Source organism: Pseudochaenichthys georgianus, chromosome 8 (assembly GCF_902827115.2).
Source record: "Pseudochaenichthys georgianus chromosome 8, fPseGeo1.2, whole genome shotgun sequence".
NCBI lineage: Eukaryota > Metazoa > Chordata > Actinopteri > Perciformes > Channichthyidae > Pseudochaenichthys > Pseudochaenichthys georgianus.
The window spans coordinates 17,742,444-17,750,250 of record NC_047510.2 but is presented as its reverse complement, the minus strand read 5'-3'; positions in this window follow the sequence as shown (position 1 = coordinate 17,750,250).

The following is a 7,807-nucleotide window of genomic DNA, read 5'->3' as shown; positions in this document are numbered from 1 at the left end:
CTGCTGCTGCTGCTGCTGTTGCTGCTGCATCAAATATGGAACTTTTTTGTATTGATATATTGTTATATATATATTTGTCTTTAATACTTGCAAAGACAATGCAATGATTTCTGTTGCAATCTGCAGTAATCACCATGCATGTTGCACACAAGACCCAGACAGCACTTGGCAAAGGCTTGATTATTAATCACCTCAAATAAGATGACAAACAAATGCATCTAATAATCATACGATTGATCTTTTTTAATTATTTTAACTCAAATTAGTTGAGATGTTTTTCTACGGTGCATTATTGCATTTCAATGCTCAAAATGTTCTTCTTTTCTCTCGTTTTTCTTTTGTAGACTTCAATCCAGAGACACACACACATGTACACACATGTGTGCATATGGTCATATAATCTCTATAATATGATGATGGTGGTGTTTACAGCTTGTTACAGGAACATTTGCTGCTTGGCTGGTTCCCTTGGCAACGTTCAAGCACACACAGTGCTGAGCCCCACCTGTACAGCACTGCCTCATTGGATTGAGTCCTACCTGCCATTGCAGCTCCCATCATATACGGTATGTATACAGGACATACAAGTATGATTGATATGCAGAGATGGAGGTAGTGACGGCAGAGGAGAGGACAGAGACTGGATCTTTCAGAGACCAAACCAAAAGAGAAAATATGTGATCTTTAAAGCATCTTAGCTGACTCCCCATGATATAACAGGAGGGGGTTACATAATTAAAGGGGGAGCGAGGTAAGGTTTAAGGTCAGGTTAAGGTCACAGGGGTGATCAGGGTAGTTGTCGTTCACCTCAGCAGGATATTAACATGAGGAAGTGAGAGAGTGGTCGACTGTCGGTCAGATAGCAGATGGAAAGAGGAGGGAGGAAAGAAAAAACGTGTGTGTTGGGGGTGTGGGGCTTTTTCAGACGGGTGATTAGTGCTGGATTGATAACGTTCTATATCGAGACTCAAAGGATCGCTCTTTCTTACATCCTTGTACCTCAACGCCAGCTCTCCATCACAGGCACGTGTTCTCACACACATACTCCTCACACACGTGTCTTCCTTTCTCACACTCACAATCACACACACACACACACACACTCACAAATACACTCACACGATGGGAAACACGGTAATAACTGACCCGTACATATTCAGCCTCGATGCAGCAACAGGGTGGCCAACCTGTATCTCTTTATTATACGATGCAAAATGCACTCTGCACGGCCTTGGATGCCCTTTTCCACTTTATGCTCAATATGTTTTCAATACCTTGACCCCCCTAAAGCCCCCCCACTCTGCAGTGAGTGTCTATCAGTGTCCACAGCCCCAGTTCTCTCTCTCTCTCTCTCTCTCTCTCTCTCTCTCTCTCTCTCTCTCTCTCTCTCTCTCTCTCTCTCTCTCTCTCTCTCTCTCTCTCTCTCTCTCTCTTCCCCCCCCTTGCTGCCTTCCTCCCTCTCTCTATTAAATTTCCAGTCACACAACAGTGCAGTGGATATCCCTCCCTCTCTCTAACTCTCACACACACTCAACCACCACATCCCTGCCTCCTTCTCTCCCTCCCTCTGTAGTCTGTGGAGTTGTTGTCGTCGTCCCGGATCGCTCCCTATCGCTTGGTCTTGATATTGACAGTTCTCTGCCTCCTTTACTTTGAACCTCTCAATCTCGCTCACGCTTGATACAAGGCTGCTCCCTTTTCACCTCTAGTTGTCTCATCCCTCCTACCCCCTTTGCCTCATTATTTAAAAGAGCCCCCTCACATTTCCTCCTCTTCCTCCCCAACCCACTCGGTTTGTATCTGTGTACTGCAGTGCTGCTCAGCCTACATGGTGTGGAGAATTACCTCCCCTCCTCTCTCCTCCTTAACTGTGGTGGGTGTGCAGGTCTCGCACCGCCAGGCCAGCCTTTAACTGACTGATTGAGTGGACACCACAGGCCGATGAATGAATAAAGATGGGAGCCACTGTGAGGATTAATGCATCTCACATGAAGACAGAAAGCTTTCCGTCTAGTATTTCTGCCTCTGCCCTGTGGATGAGGCTGCTCTCTCCGCCTGTGCTCTGCCTTGTGTTGCTGTGTGTTGTGCTGTGCTGGCATATTGGTTGAGAGACGTTCAGGCGCTCTCTTTGCCCTGGGTTATGTTCAGGTCCCAGGGCCTCGGTGGGTGAAACCTCTGCCATCGCCATGCTGTGCGAGAACGCCGTGGTGAGAGGAAGTGGGGCAAATACGTTGTGCTGTTGAGAACATGCCGCCTGCCTTTCTCCTCCTGCCGTTTCTGCATCTCCCCCCTTCTTGCTCACACGCTATCTCAAGTCTGAACTCTCCACAGCCTCCGAGGCCCTAACTGAGCCCTGATCCGTATCTGATGGTGAAACAGCACGCCACCGGCTGCAGAGATTCCAACCTGTGTGATACCAAATTGAACAGTCAGGGTTGAACGCTCCAACGCTTGTGTGTACACCCTAAAACGCTGTGTTTTCCCCAACAGAGAGAGAAGCTCTTCTAAACCAAGAGTAAACCAAGCTTGTATCTCCATCACTAAAGCCAATACTCCTCCCTTATCAGAAACAACCATATCTGGCAACTGCATCCATTAGGCCTGATAGCACCATTGATCCTCCTCAACCAAAGCCAAGTGGACCTCAACCAGATACGGAAGACAAATCCAATTTGAGGGGTTAAATGCTCCTCTGAACCCGCACCCTCATCCTTAATCTTTCCATGGGCAGACTAAACTCTTCTACCTCCACAACACATATAGGCCCCGTTCACACGGAGACGAAACGGGTTGAATCCGCTACAGTTCTCTATCGTATAGACGGTTCGTCCACACGAGGCCGACACGGAAACGCGGATAACGATAACGGCTCCGAAGGTGGGTAGATCTGCGGACAAAAAGCTCTGGGGGGCCAAACCATGGATGTATAATAAGAACCAAAGGGCCAAACGGCTCTGTGTGTACGCCCTATACCAGGGGTCGGCAACCCGCGGCCCACGGGCCGCATGCGGCCCTTTAAGCCCTCTGCTCTGGCTCCCTTGAGTTTAGACAAAAATAAGAATAAAATAAAATAAAAGTATTTATATTTTGTTGCATGGTTGAAAATGTTTCGTATCTTGTATTTTGAGGTGATACTGTGACACATAAATAAAAAACAAAACGGTTTTAATTAGGTCAACTAAAATATGCGTCACATCCTGCTACGATCCCGCACGAGCGCCTTTTCTTGGAGGCAAATAACCTGACCCCCGGCTCGATGAGCGAACTATGGATAAATCAAAGAAAAGTACCGGAGGAAAACAGGATTTAATTCTGCGTGGACAGAGTTATCTGCTTTCACAGCAAACGATGCTGGTTTACCGGTCTGTTTGATATGTAGAGAGAAGTTGTCAATGGTGGTGCAGCCTTTACGAGGGAGAGGAAGCCAGCTGACGATCTTCAGTCATAATTCAATGGGGTATGTAATTTATTTCAGAAAACACTTTTTGTTATATTCCATGGAATGCTCTTAACGTCCCGATAGCAATGAATATATTAAATGCTTTGACAATAAATACATACAAAAATTAATCTGTGGAAGCCGTAGCGCTGTAAAAAGCACGACCAATCATCTGCCTCGGCCCGGCTAAAATAACTGGATGGCCTACCTGCCTGTCAGCCTTCCATCTGTGCACAAACCTATCTCGTGCCTCATTGGTCATTGCGCGTTCGTGTGTGTTGGAGGAGGGACTCTGAAGGAAGAGGCATATTTTTTCCGGTTGTGTATTTTCAAATTCTAGCGCACTCGAGCTGGTTTCTCCATTCTTACCTCCCCTACCTTTAACTCTTTTTAGGGTGCAGCTATATGTTTTATTTATTTCAAAGTGGGCCCATTTTAATAATATTTTTTCCTTCAAATGTGCAGAGGACTCCCCAAGTGCTGTGTTTAATTTATTTTAAAGTAGGCCTGTGTATTATTTGTAATTCTCCTTCTTTCTTATTAGAGGTTAACAGTTTTATATCATGTAATAAATAGCCTAATAAATGCAAAAAAACTGTAGTTTTTGTCTGATATAACAATAAAAAACTATGAAATATGTTTTGCGGCTCCAGACAAAAAAATGTTTTGGAAAAAGGAGCAAAATGGCTCTTTTGGTCAAAAAGGTTGCATACGATCATTTCCTGATAACGATGACGCCATAGCCCCGCCTCTCCTGCTCACCCCGCGTCATTGCTGATGTGTTTCGCCAACAACAACAACAACAACAATGGCGGATCACAGGGTTGCGTTCGTGCTCCAGACGCTACTGACCATGATACAGATGTTAGTACAACATCTACAGCTCCTCTACCACAACCATCAGCAACAAGTGGACATGGAGAACTACATGAACTACATGTTGCTAAATCCAACGCGGAGAAAAAACAGAACGGCAACCAGGCAACCATGCTCGGGGGGTCTTATTCGCTGCTTTTGGTGTTTTTTTTGGGCGGAAGTACAGCGCCACTTACAGGCCCGGCATATGTAGCCTACTACAGCGTCTCCAGCGGGTTGTGTGGACGGACACGTTTCCGGTGCCGATTCCGTGTGGACAGAATACTTTTTTGATATCTCCGTGTGGACGGGGCCATAGTCTCTTTGTGGTGAGGCTTAATAATAAGAGTGTCTCTCCTGCTACCCTATAGCTCGCTCCTGTCAACACCTCCTCCAACAGCCCCCAGGCCTATAAACCCCATGCTGAGCAGCACTTCTGCCACCAGGCTGTATAATCTTAATTTCTTGCCTATAGTCTCCCCTAACTGGCCCTCTAACTGGTCCACTGCCTCTGTCCTCATGCGAGGAACAACAAAGAAAATGTCATACTGTACAACCAACACGCAGGAGCATTTTAATTTCAGGCCACTGTTGCTCTGACCTAAACCATTCCACAGTAAAGAGCAGCCAAACAGCTCAGTCTCAGTGAAATGTGAGGGTGTGTTCAGGGATGTAATGGGAAAGGTTAAGGGCACATTTGTTATGCAAATGTCATAAATCTATACTATTCATACGTAAGGACCACAGTCTATGGTAAGGACACACTCTTAAGCTGTATGTTGGGATGCTTAATGCATGACAGGAGGTATTTTGTTCAACTTTCTTATTTGACAGCCATTTCATTTGGGGTTTTCAATATCTGTGCTGCATTTTTCCACTACTACTTTAAAGAATACCTCAATGTTGTTGAATTATGTGCTACGGGTGTAAATATTTAAGTTACAGCAACAGTTTTGCTGTATTGCATTTGGTTTCAGAGGAGAAAACATTGGGGTAAAATTGGTCACCAATAGAAGTCATAGAAATGTCAACCTTACAATGCAGATGCAGGGGGGAGAGAATAAGCTTTGGTGTAAAAGGCAGAATGGTTCCACTTCTTTTTGGTGACTTTTCACTGTCTCGTGCTTGGCAATTATCAATAGAGTTCCACCAATCCCATGCAGCTAATAATGGTCAGATCAGAGTAAATGGTATCACAAGCGGCTTGAGTTCAAATTTGAATTGCATGACCACATCAATTTCCTCCTGAAGAAAAATAATGCGTGCCTTGATCTTCACACAATAATGGAAATGTATACAGTAGGATCAGGACACTTGGAAATGTTTATGACATAACACAAACCCTTAAAATGTGTAAATTCTATAGCTAATTTGGGGCAAAGTAAGGTAGCCTACTTCTGAGAGTCGTTAAACATTTATGGCACACTTGGGTAAACATAGTGAGTTGTGGAATATCTAAGTTGCATCTTGATTACTAAATTACTTATTATTATTATTATTACTTATTTATTAATTATTACTGAATTAATAAATGTTTTATATTCACTCAAAACATTACTAAGATAATCTTCTTCTTTATCAGATGTTAAGAAATTATTTTGAAATAAAGGACTGATATTTGTAAAAAATATTATTACATTTTGATAAAGTCGCTACTCACAGACAACACTCTTCAGCTCTCCGAGTGTATATAGACCCTGATGGCTTTGATGGCTCATATCAACAGCCTAGCATCCCCATACTCTCACAGCAACCCCCACATGACACCCTAGGGGACACCATCTCCACAAGTCCACAAAGCACATGAAGACAGCTGCCTCCACAATGGAGGCTTAGAACATCGCCCACTCAGTCACAATTTCTTCAGCCTACCCAGGAAGGAATGAAAATTCTTGTCTGAAAACGCACGTTGAAGCCCACCTGAACTGGGACCAGCCAGACATTCCCAGTTCCCCCTCACTACACTTCACAGGTCTGTCTGTCATTCCTGATTTCAATTTCAAGAACATTATCTCACAATCATGTTCTTCTTAGTATTCATACATTTTTGCTAAGCCATAATTTTAAGACTTAAAGTCACAGCTTTGAAGTAAAAGCCCCAAGTTGTCTTCATTAAATCGCTCACACGTTAATATGTCTAGCCTATGTTGGAGTAGACATTAGTATATCATCCAGTTATAGTGGCAGCCCTATGAGAGTCCAGTGCCGGGGATTCAAAGATGAGTCAACGGTTGACACTTTGGACAAACATTAAACACACTGTTGTTTATTTATATCCTGTCAAGTTATATTAATGTATTTCGGAACATTAAGGATTTCTACTTAAAAATGTGATAACCTAATCGGACCACAGGTTAATTCATTGAGTTTTTGAGATGTATAAATAAAATGTGGACCTAATGTACACAACAGTTTCACCATGAACACTAATACCATGGGCCAAAAAAGTTGAAATATAATTCATTAAATATTGATTTAAAAAGAAATATCATGAAGTATATTTGCTGAAAGACCGTCTTGAATGGAGGTCAGTTTAGACCTCAATTAATTTACAACAGTTCATCACAGGGACCTGTGAACATTGTTTTCTGTTAATAAAAGAGATACTGCAAAACTTATGAGCTCAGACAGGCGCTAATAGCTGGATAGTGTGATAGAGGGAGAGAGGGAGTGAGAGAGAGGAAGATAAAGTGAAGCTAAGCCGGGCTCCGAGGGCCAGCCAGTGATTAAGGGATGGGAGGGATGAACACCAGCCACTGAGGGACTAGTGTCTATCTGTTTGAGTCCATGTGAAAGCGGGGTTGAGGAAAAAGCTCAGAAACAAGAACCCACTGTCACGGTATCTTAGCAACCGTCTCTGTCTCCCAGGTGACAGGGACTGACATCACTTCCTGTTGGTGAATGTGTGTGCATGTGTGTGAATACACAGTGTCCAAGGGGAAAAAAAGGACCCACAAACCTATAAGTAAATGTGTCATGAACGTTAGTGTGAGGTTGAGCAAAGTTCCCTTGTTTCTCTCCTCGTGCACGGACATCTCGGCTCTGTCTCTTCAGCAGCACCCATCAGTCACCATCAGGTACAAGGATAGAGTTTGTTCATTTGAACTAGTATGGATTGTGTGTGAATGTGAAAGCACCTTTCAAAGGCAGACTGTGGGCATATACTTGGAGTCTGAGCCATGTGCGCATGCGATCAGCCTGATTGTACGTTATGCCAAGAGAAACATGGCCAACTGATGCCATCTGGTAGGACTACTTGGCACGAGGGGACTCTCTATGGTTCCACGACATATTGGAGTAGTTAAAATTAACACTGTGACACTATTTGGCAGAAAAAGATACTGAACTATCTATTACTGTGACTATTTCAGTCTCTCTCTTACCTTAAGGGTCCCAGCAGCATTCCCACAGGGGGGAGGAGGCAGGACTGGCTGAACATCAGGAACAAGGAAACATCCTCATGTGCATCAACAGGAAAGAACTCTTCACAATGATGCCACTTCTTCAAAGAGC